The sequence below is a fragment of the Neofelis nebulosa genome, chromosome 6, assembly GCF_028018385.1.
Source record: "Neofelis nebulosa isolate mNeoNeb1 chromosome 6, mNeoNeb1.pri, whole genome shotgun sequence".
In the NCBI taxonomy this organism is placed as follows: domain Eukaryota; kingdom Metazoa; phylum Chordata; class Mammalia; order Carnivora; family Felidae; genus Neofelis; species Neofelis nebulosa.
In genome coordinates this window covers 26,264,277-26,285,109 of record NC_080787.1, presented here as the reverse complement: position 1 = coordinate 26,285,109, position 20,833 = coordinate 26,264,277, and the positions used below count along the sequence as shown (strand labels likewise).

General features: G+C 46.7%; 1 protein-coding gene and 1 long non-coding RNA gene across 2 annotated transcripts in view; one reads left to right on the top strand and one right to left on the bottom strand.

The window, feature by feature from the left end:
• The window catches only part of FARS2 (phenylalanyl-tRNA synthetase 2, mitochondrial), a 632,301-nt gene that overhangs the window by 597,336 nt on the left and 14,132 nt on the right, over nt 1-20,833 (top strand). The gene's annotated exons all lie outside the window — the stretch shown is intronic.
• Nucleotides 940-2,720, bottom strand: LOC131513839 (uncharacterized). The gene is made up of 2 exons (XR_009262825.1): nt 2,559-2,720; nt 940-1,290 (listed from the first exon to the last, which is right to left on the bottom strand). It is a non-coding gene; the product is annotated as an uncharacterized LOC131513839 (long non-coding RNA).

The following is a 20,833-nucleotide window of genomic DNA, read 5'->3' as shown; positions in this document are numbered from 1 at the left end:
TGCAGACCCTGATGTAGGACTCGAACTCACGAGCTGTGAGATCATGACCTGAGCCGACTGAGCCACCCAGGCGCCCCCAGTTTGATGTTTTCATATACGCATACATTGTGAAAGAAGCACCTCAAACTAATTAACCTATCTATCACCTTGATTAATTACCATTTTCTTTCTTCCTTTTTTTCTTTTGGTGAGAACACTTAAGATCTACCCTCTTAGCAAATTTCAAGTATAATACATATTCTTAACCAGAGTCACCATGTAGTACTTTATTTTTTAAAAATATTTATTTATTTATTTATTTTGAGAGAGAGAGAGAGAGAGAGTGAGAGAGAGCTGGAGAGGAGAAGAGAGAGAGAATCCCAAGCAGGCTCCATGCTCAGTACAGAGACTGACATGGGGCTCGATCCCATGAACTATGAGATCATGACCCAAGCTGAAATCAAGAGTTGGATGCTTAACTGAATATGCCACCCAGGCACCCCACCATGTTGTACTTTAAATCCCCAGAACTAGCTCCTCCTGTATAACTGTAATTTTGTATTTGGCTATGACCAATATCTTCCCATGTGCCCCTATCCCCCAGCCCCTGGCAACCACCATTCTACTCTCCATTCCTATGAGTTTGACTATTTTAGATTCCACATACATTAAAGTATCATGCAGGATTTCTCTTTCTGTGTCTGTCTTACTTCAGTTAGTACAATGTCCTCTAGGTTCTTCTATGTTTTCTCAAAGGGTAGGATTTCCTTTTTTTTAAAGGTTGAGTTATGTTCCATTGTACGTATAGACCACATTTTCTTTATCCATTCATCTCTTGAAGGACACTTGGGTTGTTCCCATATGTTGGCTGTCATAAATAATGCTGCAGTGAACAGGGAGGTGCAGATATCTCTTTGAGAACTTGATTTTGTTTCCCTCGATACATATCTAGAAGTGGGATTGATGAATCTCATGGTAGCTCTATTTTGAATTTTTTGAGGACCTGCCATACTGTTTTCCATACTCCTCTCTTACTCAGGGAGGGGAGGCTGCAGGTGCCAGCAGCTGTGAAGCCATATGAAGTCTATGGGGTCAGTACCCTGCTCCAGAGAGCTCCTCACTGCCGGGACTCGAAGCTCCCTCACTGGAGATGAATTTCCTTGAGTCTTGCAGGCTAGATGGAGAGTGCTGCCATGCAATCATGTATTCAGGCTCCAGAACCAAGAGAATCTGGGCTCAAATCCTCAGAATCCAGCAGTGTGACTTCAGGGGACATGACTGAGCTTCTCTGGGCCTCAGTTCTTCTGTAAACTGTCAATGAAATTGACAGCTGGAATTGAGCCTGCGTAAGTCTGTCACATATAGTCAACTCTTATTTTTAATAATAATAATAATCAGAATCTCTGTGAAAGAGGGGGCAAGTGTGTTTTGTGGGTCTCCCTTAGAGAGAGATTACATTAGATGGCATCTTAGAGTGGGGTCCTGCAGTAATGGAACCAGAGAGAAGAGCCTGTAGCTGGAAGACAAGTAAGGGGTTGAGGGTCAGGGGCACGGGGAGACTGGGAAAATGGGGGACAGGCCAAGACTCCCCTTTTCCAGCCTCTAGCTCTGCCTCAGTCAGGCCACAGGGCCTTCATATGGGGAGGAAGGGAGGCAGCCAGGACTTCTCTCCTGATTTTGCAGTGAAAGACCACAATCAATTTTTCAAATCATCCACTACGTCTGTTAGGCTCAGCCCCACCTGGATCACAGCTTCCCCTGAGACAGGTCTTGAAAGACACGCCTCTTCAGGCTTTTGTCTAGTGGAAGGCCAGGGAAGACCTGGAAATGCATTCTTTACATCAGCCATGTCTCATTAGCAAGGAGAGACCTCAGAGGGCAGGCTGCCCCCTCTCCAGGTCCCTGTGTGCCTGCCAGTCCCCCTGCACCAAGAATGGAGTGTTCACAAAGCTGCTAACATGATTAGCCACCTGCTCTGTGCTCCTAAGAAGACACCCACCTTGGGGGGAAGCCCCTCCAGGATGATTTCTTTAGGGTAAGTCACCTGTCAGGCATTTGCTGTCTAAAGGTTGCTTATTAGCCAAATGGAATCATTTATGTACTCAAGATATAATTTTAGGACAGGACTGGGAAATGATCTGTTGGTTGTGAGTTGTTGGCAGAGGGGAAGGAGGGTTAGCGCATGGAGGTGGAAGGGGCCAGGGAGAGGAAGGGAAGAGAATCACCTGAGGTTTTGGCTGTGCAGCATTTAATGGGAAAATGAGATATTTCCCAAGCAATTGCTTTTAAGTGACTATTGAAATTAATGCCTTGTTCCAGTATCTCACATCTTTGTTAGAACATTTGCCTCTCAGAGGGAGCCAAAAAAAAAAAAAAAAAAAAAAAAAAAAGAAATGAGATAAACTTAAAGACTTGGAATGAGCACAGCTGATCTGCTGAAACAGCTGAGGACAGTGGGCTGCAGGATGCTTGGTGGTCAAATGGGCTCTCAGGTCACACCCAGAGGCCTCATCGTGCCCACTGTTTGGGAGAGACTCCCCACCAGGGCCCAACTTTCCCTGCCATCCCCAAGCACTTACAGAGAGCTGAGGGACAGGGCAGCTCAGGACGCACAGACGGGCAGCTCAGGACGCACAGACGGGCCTGAGCTGCTGTTGTGCTCAGACCTGCCAGATCCCTGGGCTTCCGAGCCTGGCAGCAGTGAGGTTCTAGGCCCAAATGTTGCTTCAGTCATAGCCCTGTTTCCCCATGCACAGTGTTGGCTCACGGGGATGTCAGAGGCCCCCTGTGGGGTCATAATAACAGCTTGGAATTTTGAGCTCTTCCTGACTGTGAGGCCCAACCTGGGGGGGCGGGCTGTGGAGAGGGACAAGAGCTGAGGAGGGTCCTGGGGGGAGCATTGTGAGCCTGTTTGAAGGTTGTGACTGGATTTCTCTGAGACAAGACACGTGCTTTGCTTCACTTGAAGCCTGAAAATATTTGTGTTTCCTTCCTAAAAACTGGAGTTGGACCCCTAAGTAGCCCTAACATTGTGGAAGGCAGGGCCAACCACCCTCTCTTCATCCAGCCTTGAATATTATCCCAAGAAGAAAACTCTCTCAAGGGTTGCTGCCCACTTGCCTTCCTCCCCTCTGAGGCCAGGACATGTGCTGGCCAGGAATAAGCTCTCTGGACTGAGTTTAATAAAGATGAACATCAAACACCTGTGAATGTGAACTCCATCCCCACCCAGACGCTGCTCCTTCAGGAGTTGTGTTCTCTGATGGCATCTACTCAACTGTCCTTGCAACCTGAGGGTGAAGTCAGCACAGCAGACACAGATGGCAGATGAGGGGAACTGGCTGTGCTTCTGGCCCCACTGGAGCCACGAGGGAAGGTCAGGCTTTGCCCCCTGCAGAAGTGACTTTTGGGCTCATTGTCCCTGCAGATTGGTGGTAGCTCACTGGGCTGTGTGCCCCCCAGGATGAGCTGGGTCCCTGGTCTCACCTGCTCTGCTATGGCCCTCTCTGGGGCCTCTTCCTAACCCCAGGCCTACTGGGTGGAGTTGACAGACACATTTTGGCCTGAGCAGAGGAACAGCCACTGGACAACTGCAGCTACGTGGAAGATAGGAGCAAAGTGTGACCCTGGAATCCCACCAACTTGGGATAGGGTGCGAGGGGGCTGGGTCAGGCATTGCTCAGGAGGGCCTTCTTGTGCCCAGAAGGTCCTGGACTACAAGACCCCTGAGTTCCCTCTCCAGGATCTGTGAATGGGCAAAGTAAGGACAACCTAGATCGAACCTTGAATCAGGAGAAGGGACAGCATCTCCGGGCACAGAGATGGAGGTGGGAGTGAGGGGAGAATAAGCTGTGTGACCCCCAGGTATGCCACTCAACATCTCTGGGCCTTAACTTCTTCATCTATAAAATTAATCATGAGGGCAAACCCTGAGGAATGTCAGACACACAGATTTTACTCTGGGATTCTTGCATGCAGTCAGGACTGTGTGAGCAATGAGAACCCACTCTGCATTTTCCAAACCTCCCAAGGAGTGGCGGATAGCCCATCAGAAACAGAGACACCGAGGAGGTAGCATTGGGAGGTGTCCACAGACCCTGAAACCTCTGCGTCTAGATGAGTCACTTGGAGCTCCATTTATGCATCTATCATTTTGATGCTAGAATATGCCCTACCTGCTTCATAAATGATGAGGACATGTGAACATGTTACATTTATTGGGATAACACTGGGCTGAGCACTTCCCATGCATCATCTCACTCAGTCCTTCAAACAAACCATGTGGTTGACTTTATCAACCCCATCATACAGATGGGGACACTGAGGATTGGAGGGCAGGCTGTGAAGATGGGGCAAAGCTGGAGCTCAGGTCTGTGCTGCCTGAATTCAGAGCACAAACATAATAAGACAAGAACATTTTTTAAAAAAGTAATAACACCATCCTCATGGGAGGCATGGTTGCTCTTGCTTAAAAAGACCCAGAGCTTCAGATGTGGAAACAGAGGCCCACGGAGGCATGGAGACTGGCCTGGACTTGGCACATCGATGTAGATTTGCGAAGTTATCCAAGGATAGGCAAACTGTGAAAATCACCAGCCACCACGGCCATCCTTCTGAATCGGCCCAATTCTCTAGCCAGTTACCTCATAGGCAGGTCCTTCAGAAAGTGGGACACAGGCCTGGAAAGTCTAGATGGGGTGGAGAGGGAGAGGGGGAAAACTGGCCCAAGGCAGGGAACAGGATGTTGGGGATGGGAAGAGAGGAGAGAAATCCAGCCATTGTGCGACCCTCCTCTGATCATCTCTGAATATACTGGAGGTGACCAACCTGATGCCTGCCTTCACTGCCTCAGATGTCCTCCATGCGAACCCTCCTGGAGGGTGATGCATTTTCGGTTTCAACTGATGCAGTGAACAGAGCACAGGAATTACCTGACAGTCACTGGTCCGGCTGTCAATATTGCCAGGGGAAGCAGGCATTTGCTGCCCCTCCTGGGACATTCGGATGCTTGAGGGCAGCTGACACTGAATTGGTGCACACACGTGTTCCCTCACTGTTCCCTGCTGTGGCCCAAACAATGCTCACCTTCTGCCTACTTTTCTGTGAGCCACCTGGGCCCTGGGGTGTGCTCTCCTTTAGCACTGTCATCCCTGGTGGGTCCCCTCAGAAATCTCTCTGGCCTCCCCAAAGGAAAGCAATCATCTCTAGGCTCTCTTGAATCTGTAGCCCAAAACTGTGCAAGGCTTAGAGGAGTCCCTTAAGTAAAGAAAGAAAAACAGCCTGGAATGCTGTGGGGGAGGGCGAGGTGATCATCAAATCAGAAGGCCTGGATTCTTTTCATACAACTTCTACCTGCATGGCTGTGTGACCTTGGGCAAGTCAGTTAACTTCTCTGGGCTTGTTTTCTCACTGGTAAAAGGAGCACTGGATGGCCTCTAAAGTCCTGGCCACATTGCAACTCTGTCACTCTTGCTGGGATCATGCAGCGATTTCTCTGCCAAGGGTGAGGGAGGCATAAAGCGCAGAAAATGGTCATTGGAGGTTGGCCAAAGATTGGAGTTTGGGGACCCTGAGCACAGAGATAATGGGTGTGCATGCTCTCCATCAAGATGTGCTGGTTTAGACCCTGCCCTTGAGGCTGCCTTTACTGATTTCCATGGCAGCACCAGAGCACTGAGGAGTGGTCAATTTGCTATCCCTGAGTCTGCGCCAAGCAAGCCTGGGGCAAATTCCACTGAGGAAGAAAAGGCTGCTGGGCTGAGCTCAAGACCAGAGGCTCATTTCCCTGAGCTGAGTTGTAATCGCCATGCCGGGTAGCGCTGTGCCTTCCCCAGCAGATTACAGAGCGGCTTTCTGTCTGCAGTGGTAAGCCAGTGTGATCAATACAGATGGAGAGTTCCACACAGCCGGGCTGGGAGGTGAAGCGTGCAGTCAGGCTGCCTGGGGAAAATTTGGGCGCCCGGCCATTGTCTATAAATGGGCAGCCCTGACAGCATCTGCAGGGCCCGTGCACCCGAAGCAGACTCACCCAGGTACTGATCAGGCAGGAGCAGCTTCCATGTCCGCCACAGAGAAGCCAGCAAAATTCTGGGGTCTTCCTTCCTCTCCTGCAGAGAAAGAATAGGTAGGCTCAGAGTGGGGTGACCCTGTCTTGGGCCCCACTGGGACCTGCGAAGAACCAGAGCCTGTAATAGGGGAGTTCTGATTGTCTCCAGGCCCTGGGGCGGAATGAAGGGACATCAAAACTCACAGCCAGTCAGGGATGGCCAGCCAGCCCAGGTTGTTACTTGCAGAAAGAAGGTGGCTGCTTTTGGAAACTAAAATTGCAGAGTGAGGCTTCTCTAAAAAACACCAGGCAGTATGGTGTGGTCATGGAGCCAACTGAATCCTGTGACCAGCTCGTCACTTCTGAAGGATGTTGCCTTTTGAGTGATACTTCCCAGTTTTCTCCTCCGTAAAATGGGCATAGGTTTGAGATTGTGAAGGTAAACTGAGGTAATTACAGGTACATAATAAATTCTTGCTTCATAAAAGAAAGGCATCCTATCTCAGAGCTTTTTCTGTGACAGAGTTAGAGAAGTAAGGAATCCTCTCCAGCCTGAAACTATGTCCTCTGAAGAATCCTCAGGGCAGCTGGGCATTGAGGAAGAGATGGAGTGGGGAGACAAAAGAGAATGAAAAATGGTCTCTGTCCTCTGGGCCTCAATTGGAGTGCAGGAACATAGGGTATTTAGAGAATACCAAAAACACATGATCCAATGCCATGCATGTAGAAGTTAGTCCCTAAATCCTAACTCAGTTCCCTAGCCTTCCAGAATTAGTAAGCTAGTAAAGACACTAGGGAGGGAAAATACTTAATCCAATTGAACATTGGTGGTATGTTTCATTCTGGATAGCAAATATATTCTAGAAAGTTCTATTGTGGCATGAAAAATTTATAAATTTCATCATACTTAAAAAAACCTTTTTTTTTTTTTTTTTTAACATTTTTAATTTATTTTTGGGACAGAGAGAGACAGAGCATGAACGGGGGAGGGGCAGAGAGAGAGGGAGACACAGAATCGGAAACAGGCTCCAGGCTCCGAGCCATCAGCCCAGAGCCTGACGCGGGGCTCGAACTCACGGACCGCAAGATCGTGACCTGGCTGAAGTCGGACGCTTAACCGACTGCGCCACCCAGGCGCCCCAAAAAAACCTTTTTTTAATTGAAGTTTAATACACACACTGGAAAGTGCACATGTCACAACCTGGACACATCTATGTAACCAGGATCCAGATCAAGAAATAAAACATTATAAAAACTCTAGAGGGCCCTCCCCATGTTTCCCTCCAATCTCTTACCCCCTTAGGATAATCACTATTCTGATTTCCAAGAACATAGCTTAATTTTACCAGGTTTTACTTTATTTAAAGTGATACACTCTTGTGTCTATCTTTTGCTTAACATTGTGTTCATCAATTTCATCCACATTGTTGCATGTAGTGTCTATCTGTTCTCATCACTGAAGAATATTCTGTTGTGTGATTATATCACAGTTTATTTATATCTATTCTACCATTGATTAACATTTGCATAATTACCAGACATATTCTACAACAAATGATGCTGATCAGCACATTCCACTACCTGTGTGTTGGTGGATATATATGTGTATTTCCATTGGGTACATACCTGAGAGTGGAATCTGTGAGTCAGGGCTTATGTGTATATTCAGTTTTATAAATATTGTCAAACATGTATCAATTTCACTAGCAGTGTATATGAATCTAGTTCCTCCACACCCTTGCTAACACTTATTATTTTCTATGTTTTTCATTTACCAGAATGTTTGGCCATTCTGGTAGGTGTCTATCGGTATTAATTTGGTTTTAATTTGCATTTGCCTGATTAATGCAATTGAGCATAGTTTTCTATGTTAACAGCCATTTGGATAAACTTTGAAAGGAAAGGCTTGTTCAAGCATTTTGTTCATTTTTTTTATTTGGTTAACTTATTCTTATTGATTTGTAGGAGTCTAAGGACAAGTCCTTTGAAGATAGGAAAATCCTTTTGTGGTGTGAATAGTGTTTGAATCTACATTTAGAAATCCAAATATTGGACTTTCTTAAAAATAAGTCACACAAGGGGACAGCTGTCTGGCTCAGTCAGTAGAGCATGTGACTTTTTTTTTTTTCTGTTTATTTATTTATCTATTTTTGAGAGAAAAGAAAGTGTGAGAAGGGGAGGGGCAGAGAGAGGGAAACAGAGAATTCCAGGCAGGCTCCACACTGAGCCCAATGTGAGGCTCAAATTCATGAACCATGAGACTGCGACCTGAGCCGAAGTCGAACACTTAACTGACTGAGCCACCCAGCTGTCCCAAGCATGCGACTCTTGATCTTGTGGTAGTGAATTCAAGCCCCACATTGGATATAGAGATTACTTAAAAATAAAATCTTAAAAAAGAAAAGAAAAAGAAAAAGTAAGTCACAAGAGTACTTACAAATTTCAACAGGGAGGTAAATCTGAGCATGGGGAAATTCAGTCTCAAACCTTCCCAGCTACAAAGCACCTCTTGAAAAATAAGAAGACTGTTGTCTTTTTTCCAAGCCAACTTCACACTTGTTGACCAAGTGGGGATGGCAGGTCATTCCACAGGGGGAGGGGAATGAGGACAGTGAGTGAAATGGCTGTTGGGGACAATGGGGAAGGACAAAATGGGGCACCAAGGAGGACCTGTAGTCCTGTAATTGGACTTGCTATGTAATTGGGCACATTGCCAGGCTCAGCAAGGACTTGTGGGATGAAACTCCATCTGACAGGGGCTTGTTGAGAAATGGAAAATGAGTCATGGAGGCCTTATGAGTTAGATGGACAGGTATCTGGAGAATCAGTGTCAGTTCAGCTAAGAAAAATGCTTGTGCTTCATTTGGGGACAATCCCAAAAGCCAAAACATAGAACAAATGCACCTCAGGCAGCTCCTACCCTCCATATTAGTGCAGATTGTCACTGAGTATGCTTTAAGACTCTGTTACTGTATTCCCAGGTGTGTGAGGCACATGGACCCACACTTGTCCTAAGCCCACATTTCAGAGACCAGCCCAGCTGCCAGCTGTGTTCCACCAGCCACTCTGACATAGACAGCACATTCTGCAGGCCTTCAATACTACTATTAAAGGACTTTGCCTTTTAATTTTCATTTTGCACAGTGCTATACATACTTGTCCTTTCTTAAATTAAAATGAGACCCAGGAAAAATTTTCCTGGCTTTCATTCATTCAATAAACTTATACTGAGCACCTATTGTATGCCAACCATCTTGCTAGAAGATAAAGAAATAACACAAGGTCTTGCCCTCAAGAACCTCACAATGTTGTGGAGGAAATAAAATATTAAATGATTAACGTCAAATAATGTAGTAGTTGTGAGACAGAGGTTTGCAAAGTGTTAATGGGACAGGGGGCTTAGCCAGTGGTTGAAGAAGGGAACAAGCAGGGGTGAGAAATCTCAGAAAAGGGTTCTTGAAAGAGTTAAAACCTTCAAGTCTATTTCTTCCTGAATTTGCAAAGGTGATATGTTAGAGAGAAGTTAGGAATTCACAAAAACCCACCATGCATCAGAGCAGAAAGAAAAGATTTCCAATTTTCTAACCTGTTTAAATACCCCATACTGTTATACCTAAGGTCCTCATGACTTATTTTAATGAACATATTTTTTTCCCATTTTGAACATGAACTCAATGAAAGTTAATTAAAATGATGTAAAATGTGACCTTATGTGAATTAATTAATGTTACAAAAAATGAGCTTCTTTTCCTTCCTATTACTCACCTATGGAAACCCAAGAAAACAGTCACCATCTTTTACAAAAAATTGCCAGGACTCGTGGTGTTCAACATCTTTCTCCTGCTTGCAGCAATGAGAACGGGCAGCTGGGAAACTGGGTGGAAACTTGAGGATTTGTTGTGCAGTAATTCACGGGATGCTCCCTCTGAAGGGCAGTGGAGCTAAGATGAGTGGAGTCATGAGTAAGTGAAATGTGGAAGGATTTATTCTAAGTCAGATTTATTCTATTACATGGGTGGAAGCTAAGATCCTATCAAGAAAGCCAACTGAGCCACTAAGCATTGTGGGAGCCACTAAGCTCTTCTTGTGCTCTCCCTCCTAGAGCATATGGCAACATTATCAGTTGAATCCATTGGGATGCTTTCGGTTGCAAGTAATAGAAACCCTAATTCATCATGATGTGAAAAATTAAGCAGTTTATTATCTCACATAATAAGTCCAGAGGGGCAGAAATTCCAGTTTTGGTTAATTCACAAGTTCACCAATGTCTTAAAGACTCAGGTTATTTCTGTCTTACTACTCTGCCATCCTAAATCTTTGGCTTATCCTCATAGACTATTCTCCTAATGGACCCATGATGACTGTTTTGGTTTCAGGAACAACATACACACCCAAGCCCCAAGACAGAAAAGCAAACATTTTTATCTTTTTTTTTTTTTTTTAAAGGAGGGCCTTCCCAGAAACCTCATCAGCAGACTTTTTGCTTAGGTCCATTGACCAGAACTACATCCCATGCCCGTGCCTAAGCCAATAATCTGACAGGGAAATCACTCCATCATACATATTTAGCTTAGGCCATCAACTCTCACTCCTGGCTAGAGGAATGGCTTAGACTTCCCCAAAGGATATGGTAACTTGGAAAATCAGATTTATTAAGAAGGAAATGGGTAAGTGGCAGAACAGAAAGCAAGCAAGATGTCTACATGATACAAGAGGTTCTCTGCTTCTGCTTGGAGTTGAGGGGCACAGCCTTGAGAATTTAAGGTTGGACACTTAAATCACCTCATTTCTTTTCTTCAGTAGCAAGTAGTCATTAGAATCACACAAGACAAATGAGCATACTGTAGTGAAGAAACAACTTCATTACAGTGAGGATATTAAAGGAAGACCATATGTGAGCAGGTGGGGAAGCCCTTAGCAAAATTGCAGAGTGCCTAAAGCTTAGCTTCTGATGTGGAGGGCCTTTATTTTCTGTGTCCTACCTCCCCATTCCATATCCCACCCAAGAGACCCCAGGTTTCTATATTCTCCTCTCTGTCCCATCAAAGCTGACATGTGGGAAAGCATCAAACATAGTCACACTAGGCTTTACATGACAGTGAACACAGGCTGGGATTAAAGATAAACTTTGAGTTCCACCTCTGCCATTGCTAGCCTTTTAACCATTTTGATCCTCAATTTCCTCACCTACAAAAGGAAAATCATGATACTACATGACAGGTTGTTGTTTCTGTGGTTATTGCCGTTAAATGTAACAGAGCAAGCTAACAGCTCACAGTTTGAAGATCTTCATGGCTTAGCAAAAGTTTATTTCCCACTAACACAGGGTCCAGTGTGGATAATTGTGGTCAGGTGGCTCTCCTGTGACCCAGGGACTCAAGAATGCTGCCCTTCCATTTTGTGGAATCACTATCTCCAGCATGTGGACTTTAAGGTTTCTGAAGGAAATTCACGCCTGCTTTTACTTCCTTGACCTGGAAGCAATGACATTATTGAGAATGGATCCAAGGGTACTACACCCAATCTACCTAGACCCAAGGGTGCTTGAATGGAAATATTTGCTATATTCCTACGAAGAGAAAATAGGTGTGGTGAGCATAGTCTCAGCCACATTATTGTTGTATTTGTTGCTATGATTATTATGAATACAGTGCATTGAAAAGCCAGTCATTTTCCAGATGCAACTATGGCCCCTAACATTCACTGATGCTCGCTGCCATCATCCCAGGAAGCCATATCTGAACAGTGAGGAAACTTAAGCCTGGCTTGAAATGTTGAGGGAACAGACATCTGTTACTGATGGGAGCCGTGGAGTCTGGGGACTTCTGTCTTCTCCACAATAGGCAGCATGGTCTTGGACACAGTGGTGCTGACTCCATAACCTTGGAACTTCTTCCTGGCAATTGTGGTGTCCATTCCGCTCTGTATCCTCAGGTTCCCTTCCTATTTCCATGCCCCTCAGTTCCCAGTTTGCTTTTTCTCCCAATATCTAGACTCCATTCTTTGTCAGAGGGCTACTTCTGGAAGGTGCTTTGCCTAAGCACATGGAGACTGGGAATTGCCAGCCAATGTCCATCCCTCTGACAAGTGAGTAGAGGGGCTGATGGTCCACAGACCTCCTGTGTGGGATGAGGCAGTCACCTTTCAAGCATGGGGCTTTGTTGGCTTTGCATTTTGCTTGGCTTCCTTCTCCCTATCCTGCTTCCTTATTCCCCTCCATGGAACACTGCCCAGTAAACCACTTTATTTCAGAATTTCAAAAATCCCAGGCCCCATTGAACCAAATAGCAGAGAGCATATTTGGATACATTATCATTTGCCTCCTGCCTCAGTTTTTACATTCACAATCCCAAATATCACACAATCAGACTTTAGTAGAATATAGAATCCCTGAATGATGTAGTGACTCAAAGATGTTCTATATTGCAGTTCATCAGTCCACGTTTAGGGCTTCCAAGTGTTCTGAGAGATGAGTCTCAGCCCACTGCCAGCCAGGTCATGTGAAAACAGAATTTGAATCAGCAGAGAGGGTCTCTATCGATTGACTTAGACTTGCTTTTCTTAATAAGGTATTATATCGTGAACTTGTAGACTCTGGATCTCAGAGTATGAACTTCCCAAGATTTGGGCTTAAGGTTATACAGTTTGCCATAAGTGAGATGATTTCAGCCCCATATTGACCGTTTTTAAAGCCACTCCTTTCTCTTTTACCCCAATGAATGATGTTCTTGGCTTTGATTAGGCCTTCCCTTGCCTCTGAACTTATGATTTCCCCACAATTTGGAGATATGTTTAGTAATGACCTCAGACCAGGAAAGTACAAGGAACAGTAAGATATACACAAGGCCGCACCTCAAGCCACTGGAGGGGCTTCTGTGACTTCAATCACTGTGCTGATCTTTATAATGTGCCACCCTTCAATAAGGACTTGCTATTCCGGCAATGGGGAGTGCTACCCAAATCTAATGACTGAAGAATGAAAGTACATAACAGTCTGGTCATTCCATCCCCCATGGGGTGGACCAAGGCTGTCATCGGGTTTGGTTCTACTTCTTTCTCTGCTTGATCCTTCTTCCCCACCGCCCCCCACTCCTTCACTGTTGACTCCTTAATCAACATTCTGCAAGAAAAACTCCATCTCAGGGCCTGCTTTCAAGGGCACCCAATCTGCAATGGTCACATTTCTCTCCCCTCACAGCCATGACCCTCCCTGAGGCACCAGGGATGACAAACATAATGGCCACATTCAGTGACGGACTCAGCTCTCACCTCTTCTTTTCAAGCCCTCTAGGTCAAGAGCAAGGAGAAGAGAAAACCTGAAAAGGTGCAGTTTGGGGATTGTACAATGGGTTGTACAATTCATTTTGATGCACACAGAGGGTAAAGGGGCTTCCCTGGTCTATGCAGGGAGCAGTTCTGTGTTTGTTCTAGAAATCATCCCTGAGTGCCCTCTCTCCTTCATCCTCACATTCAAACCCTTAGCAAGTTAGAAAGTCTTGCAGAATCCTCATTAAAATATATTTTGAATACATCTACTCTTCTCTTTCTGCTCTGCCCCCATCCTAGCCAAAGCCACTGTCATCCCTTACTGGATTCTATCTGTCTTGCCTCCTTGTATTCATTCTCCACACTACAGTCAGAATAATTTTTGCATAATTATATTTTTCATTTCTAAGATCTCTCATTAGTTCTCTTCATAATTGCCAGGCTCTTGAGTCATACCCATCTTTTCTCTTGATATATGTGATATATACATCTTCCCTTATCTCTCTGAAGATATTAAATACATGGATCTAAAACCTTCTGTTCTGATACGCTAGTAACTCAGTTTCCCCAGTTGCAAGCTCTTTGTTTTGTTGAATTTGTTGATGCTTTTTTTATGAGGCTGGTCACCTTCAAATGCTTAATGTGTATCGATTGTGTGAAAATCTCCGTATTTGTACATTTTATTAACCTATGACTTGATGTTTGGCAGGCCACTGGGGGCACAGGTGGGAGCTGTTGCCTTGGCTTGCGCTGTGGAGAAGGTCAACACCTCCCACCAGGCAGGGGCGTCTCACTGTCCCATCTGCATGTGGGGGTTGCTCATTATTTCTGGGTGTTGTCAGTCACTGAAGGCTCTGCCTGGCCCTATCCTCAGTTTTCACACTGACCAGGTCCTCGTTAGAGGCAGGAGCATCCCTTCCCAGGAAATCCATCCTGACAAATCAACCTAAACCCATCCCCGCTTTCTTTTCCTTCATTGCATTGATCATAAGTGTCCATAAAATATTTGTTTATGTGTGGTCTCACTCACTAAACCACGTGCTCTGAAGGCAGGGAGAAGGTCTATTTGGACCATCAGTGCATAGCAAGTTTTCAACACTGCACCCGATAGACATTTATTTCAAGAAATAATTATTGAATATTTGTTTACACTTTCATGTTAGATTGCATTTACAGACAGGACTCTTAGGTAAACATGGTTTGGAAACAACTGCAAGAAAGGGTACCATATCAAATGAGGAGCAAAAGCTGATCCTTCTCTTTCTATTTAGATTCTGCAGGGCAGAGGAATGAGTGAGAGTTCTGCTGTATGGGCCCTGCACAAGCCTTGTGTCCAGGGGAAACTGTGGCTCTACCACTGTCCTGGGTTGACTCTGGAGCCTGATTTCACCTTCCCAAGAGCCAGGAGCTCATTTTCCCTCTGAACTCACAGCCTGCTGCCAGCAGAGAGAGGCCGAGCCTGCAGGACCATTATGGGAACTGGAGGAGACTATTACATGAGCTGCAGTGTCCTGGGGGGCTCAGCAGGTAGAAAGCAGAGAGATGGTGGGGGGGGGGGGCGGACGGGGAGGGCTGTGTGCTGCACCGTTCTGAGTCAGCCCAGGGTGCTAGCAGCCTCACCCCACCCTCATGAGGATCACTGTGCCACCTGCACCTGTCTACCCCGTTCCTGTTTACAGTGGTAACACCTGCAGTTGGTAAGGGACCTTCCAGAAAGGAAGATGTTAGTACACTTGAGAAGGAGGGGGCTTTAAGGATCATAGCTTCCTTTTATAGAAAAGTGAACTAGCCCAGATCAGAGATGCCTGGCCCTGGGTCACACAGGCAGGAAGAAGGTGAGCTGGAGCCAGAATGCAAAGCTCCTAATCCCCAGGGCACCAGTACTACATCAAGCCGCCATCTTTTTTCTCCTGCTCTTCAACTTTTACCTTGTCTCTGCTCCATCTTGTCCTCAGCCTCTTCTTACCACTTCAGCCCCGAGCCTCAGTGCACCAGCAACTCCCATGCCTCTGCCCTACCGCCATACTAACCCCGCTTGGGACGAAGAGGCTTGCTGGCCTCTGACCACTTGGCTCTCACCTGACAGAAGTTCCCTCTCTGGTATCAGACACAATCTGGGAGCTGCAGTAGGAAAACCAGGCATGGGCTTGGCCAGAGCACACACCAGCCCAGGCTCACTGACCCTCTGCACAGGCACTAGGCCTGCTTTTAACTTGGAGTGCACTGGCGAGCTTAGGCCTCGTCCCATAAGTCTGGTTCTCAGACCTGGTTTCCTGGGATGCGAACACTTTGAAGGATGCTGAACTGTGTAGAGGTTTCATTTGACCACCTCAGGCACTGACTTCTGTCTTTAGCCTCTTATATCTCCTTTCTCCCTGGCGCCCCGTCCCACTGTCCCCTCCAAAATAGAGCGATCACTCCCTTCCTCAGAGCCACGACCATATGTGGTATGACTTCCAGTCTTGCACCCAGCACACGGTATTGCAGTGACTTGCTTAGTTCTCTGCCTTGGGTCCTCCCAGGGAGCACCCTGAGTGCAGAATCCATCTCTGGCACTCAAGGATGCTGTGTTGAGAAGGGCCTCAGTCATTGCTGGCCGCCTGGCATCCACAGGTGGGTGCAAAGGGGGACATAGGAGGGAGAGTAAGGCTCTCCCAGCACCAGACTTCTCACCTCCACCTCCCACCCCAACTTGGGGCCACGAGTGACCCTGGGCTGCTGCTCATGACTTATTAAGCCACAAGGCTCCAACTAAGCAGAGCCTGGCAAGGGCAGACCCCAAGTTGGGTGTGGAGGCCAGATAACAGCCCAGGGAGGGGCCCTGGGAGGATGACTTCCTGAAGAGCTGGGATTTCCGGAGTGACTTACTCGCTAGCGGAGCATCTTCTAGAGCGTGTCCAGTGGAATATAGTCTGCGAGTAAAAGACTCTGAGATCAACCAGGTTTAGGAAATGCTACTCACTTACAGACTTATCCCTGTTGAAGCTTCACGGAGCCTTTTGGTGTGTTAAAAGCCCTGAGCAACCGTACAGTAAGAAACATGAATTGTAAAACTGTGAAAACAAAAATAAATATCAGGGGGGAGAAATCTCTTCCTGTGCCTGGGTGGGAGAGCCCAGCCTCCCCAAGGCCTGTGAGGGGCTTGGGGGCTTGTCACAGCTACTGCCCTCACAGACGACACAGCACTTCAGGGGCGTGTTCTTCCACCCATCTGGGCTCAGCGCTGCTCCTCTGTATCTTGTTTATGCCTAGTTGCGACTTCTGGGGGGGGGGGGTGAGGTAGGGGTGGGGGGAATGAAAAAATAGTTTGAGCCCAGAAAGAGAGCTGGCCAATGAAATGCCGAGCTGGAGCATTACAACATCAGCGAGGCCGCCCATTGGCTGGCTTGCCCTGAGGAGATGGAAGCAATCCCACGGCCCCTCCCTCACTCACCGGCCTCCCCCGACCCCTGGTCTCTGTGAAGACTGAATCAGTGCTGGAAGGGTCGCCATGCCCTTGGCCGTGGGTCCCATTAGCCATCAGCCTGTCCATCCTCGGCTGGCAGCTGCTGCCTGCCAGCCTGTTGCAGAGTGAGCCTGCCTTCCAGCACTGGCCTCGCACTCTGCCGATCCTGGGCTGAGCAGCCCGCCCCCCCCCCCCCGCCCCCCGCCCCCCCCCCTCCCCCCAGTGTCATGCTGCTCACAGTAGTGTTTATGCGCACCCTGGGACAAGCTTGCAGGGATGTTCTCCTGCTTGAGAGAATTAACCCTTCCTTCAAAAGTAGCCTAGGTCCCCTTTCCATCATAGAGCCCTCTCTGCCTGCCCCTGCCCACGTTAATCTCTTAATTTCTAAATAATTCATTCCTGTTGGCACCCACTTAAGCTGGTACTTGTAGCAAATGTATTGTGGTGCAATGCCATATCCACCTCTCCTTTCTATGATTATATAAAACCTTCTGATTTTAGCTGGGCACACATATTCTGGAATAAAGACTACATTCCCAGTTTCCTTGCAACTAGATGTGACCAAATTCTGGCTAACGAGATGTTCATGTTCAATTTACAGAACGTATCTCTGAAAGGAAGAGGTGTTCTCTTTTATGTCCCTTCCTCTCTCCTGCTGGCTGGAATAGAGACGTGATATCTGGAGCTCAAGCAGCCAGATAGGACCATGAGATAGCACACTAAGTATCAAGATGGAAGTAGCCTGGGCCCCTGGTGATTTTGGAAACACCATACCAACCCTTGACTGCCTACCTCTGTATTTACATTTTTATGTGTTTTCAGGTATCTTTTGGGGTATGTGGTTAGGGCTGGTCAGGGTTCTTTAGAGAAATGGAACCAAAAAGATATGTGTACATATATCAAAAGAGATTTGTTTAAAAAATTTTTTTTAATGTTTATTTATTTTTGAGAGAGAGAGAGACAGACAGAGAACAAGCCAGGGAGGGCTAGACAGAGGGGGAGACACAGAATCCGAAGCAGTCTCCAGGCTCTGAATTGTCAGCACAAAGCCTGATGCAGGGCTCAAACTCACTGACAGTGAGATCATGACCTGTGCCGAAGTTGGATGCTTAACCAACTGAGTCACCCAGGTGCCCCAAGAGAGATTTGCTTTAAGGAATTGTCCCACACAATTATTGGGGCTGAAAAGTCTGAAATCCCAGAGCTGGGGAAGAATTGATATGATTGGCTCTAAGCCAAAGGCAGCCTGGAGGCAGAATGCTCTTTTCCTCAGGGGACCTCAGTCTTTTCTCTAAAGGCCTTCAACTGATTGGATGAGGCCAACCCATGTTATGGAGCGTTACCTGCTTTACCTAAAGACCATTGATTTAAATTTTAATCACATCTAAAAAATACCTTCACAGCAACATCTAAACTGGTGTTTGACCCCCAAACTGGACACTATCGCTGTTATGGGCTGAATGATGTCCCTTCCAAATCCATATGTTGAAGTCCTAACCTCCTGTACCTTGGAATATGACTGCATTTGATGATAGGACACTTGATGAGGTGTTGAAGTTAAACTGAGCCTGTTAGGGTGGGCTTTTATCCAGTATGACTGATGTCCTTATGAAAAGAGGAGATTAGGACACACAGAGAGAAAAAAGCAGGGGTACATGAGGACACAGTGAGAAGGTGGCTGTCTGTTAGCCAAGGAGAGAGGCCTCGGGAGAAGCCAATCCTGCTGGCACCTTGATCTTGGGCTTCCAGCCTCCACAACCACAAGGAAATACTTTTCTGCTGTTTAAGCCACCCAGCCTGTGGTATCTTACATGGCAGCCCAAGCCAACCAGTATGTCTGACCAAGGTGACACATAAAATGAACCCTCTCAGTGGGACTTATTTAACCTAGATGGGAGGCACTTTGGAGGCAAGCCCAATTTGTCCATCTATGGAGATCATGCAAGTTTTCAGAGTCTGCTAAGAGGCTTGGACTCTAGAGTGTGCAATGCTGGTGAGTGATGGAGGCTGATAAGTAGGGGAGTGCCATGATCAAATTAGGATTTTAGAACAATGTCTCTGGAACCACTGGTGGGCACAGGAGGGTAAGACTACAACTGGGGAGGATGGTCTAGAAGCTCGAGTATGAGAATGGAAGAAAGATGCCACAGGTCAGTGAGAGTGTGAAGGAGAGACTCTGGCAGGACGCAGCCTGCTGGATCAGTGAGGGAGGGCTGACGCATATCCCAAGTGTCTAGTTTGAGAGGCTGGGTGGACGACAATGATACCTCCAACCCAAGTAGAGAAGGCAGGCCATGTTCCCATTGGTGGCAGTGGGCATGGGGGTGGGTGTAGGCAGCAACCAATCATTCATTTGACTTCAGGTATGATGAGCTGTATATGCCCATGGTGCATCTGCATGGAGTGTCAGGAAGAAGTTTCATATGCTAGAGTCTGGAACTCAAGAAGTCTGGTTGGAAATCCAGATTCCTGTCATTTCTACCCAGTAATCAAATTTCTGGGAGCAATTTCTAGGACTCTTCCCACTGTGCTTATATATCCTAATCCCAAATGTCCCAAACATGCATGGCGACTTGGTTTTGTTCTTTTGGTTTTCACTGTACTCACCGTAAGGTAAATTCCAGAAAGGAAGTAGGCACTGACCCCGTGCTTTCATAGGAAAGCCCAATTTCATAGCAGATATAACTCACATTTTATTGGCCTGGGGGTCTTTCACTCCCTTTTTCTTTTAAATTCAGAATCTTTGACTCTCTCCTCTGAATATCTGAGACTACCTTAAATGTTCAGAGGGATCTCCCCTTGGGCTGCATGGAGATATGGCTGCTCCTGTAAAAGCAGATTCCTCTAGAAAAAGCTTTATTTTCTCCATCTGGAAGTTTTTCCCAGAAGCCAAAACCCATTCCTGATGAAGGCCTCCTAGTCTCCTGCCCTGAGCAAGCAGGTAGGGAGAGAGCAAAGTGGGGTCAGGAGTGGCCTGGACCTTTAGAATCTGCATTTGAATCTTTCCTGCTGACTGTGACCCTGGGCAGGTCTCCGTTAATCTCTCATTACTGAGTACCTGCTCAGTGCCAGGTCCCTGAGCTTTCAGGTTATATCTGGGCCTCTGCTTCCTCATTTAACAACAACAAAAAGGTAAATATACTGGCTAGGCAGGATTATTGTGATGCACAAAATGAAATAATGAATGTGGAAGGGTCTCTCACAGTGCTTGCCTCAGAGTAGAAACTCCATAAATATTAAGGCATTCTGCATCTGGAAACCTCACCTCTAATTACTCTCTTTCCTTTCCCAATTAAGCAAAACAGCAGCAGCAGCGGCAGGCGCAGAATGCACTCTATGGTCTTTCTTTCTAACCATTTCCTGCTGGAGAAATGTTTGCATCCTCGGTTAGTTACAAATTCCGTATTTCCGGAGCTTCAGTTGGAGCCCTGTGCTGCCTGATTAGCTTGAACCTGTCCTTGTGTGTCCTGCTCTGAGGGGCTTTGCTCCTGGCCCTGTGGGGAATTCACGTGATCATGCACATGCAGAAGGGTCTCACCCCCCAATCTATTGGGCATGATGGCCAGCTAGCAAGAAGTAGGGTTGTGTTAACTCTAGCACCCAAAGATCTATGAAACTGTGACCTCCCCTACAGGTGAGAGGGCTCCTTTTTGGGGAGGGCTCTGTTCTTTCTGGCTTCCCAGGGGAAATGCAGAAATCTCAGGGAACCGCTGTGGAGTCCTTTTGCCTTGCTCTCTGGAAAACCAGTATGTCTGAGATCAAACCCTGTCCCTATTCCATGTTGTGCCAGGCAATGAAGCAAACCTCCTTGGGAACATCTGCCTGCAAATGACTCTCCTGAGGTCAGGTACCAGGCATCTGATGAGGACACTACAATTTGGATATATATATATTTTTAAGTTTATTTATTTTGAGAGAGACAGAGATAGGGTGAGTGGGGGAGGGACAGAGAGAGAGAGGGAGAGAGAAAGAATCCCTAGCAGGCTCCACACTGTCAGTAGAGAGCCCAATGTGGGGCTTGAACTCATGAAACCATGAGATCATGACTTGAGCTGAAACCAAGACTTGGATGCTTAACCAACTGAGTCACCCAGGCA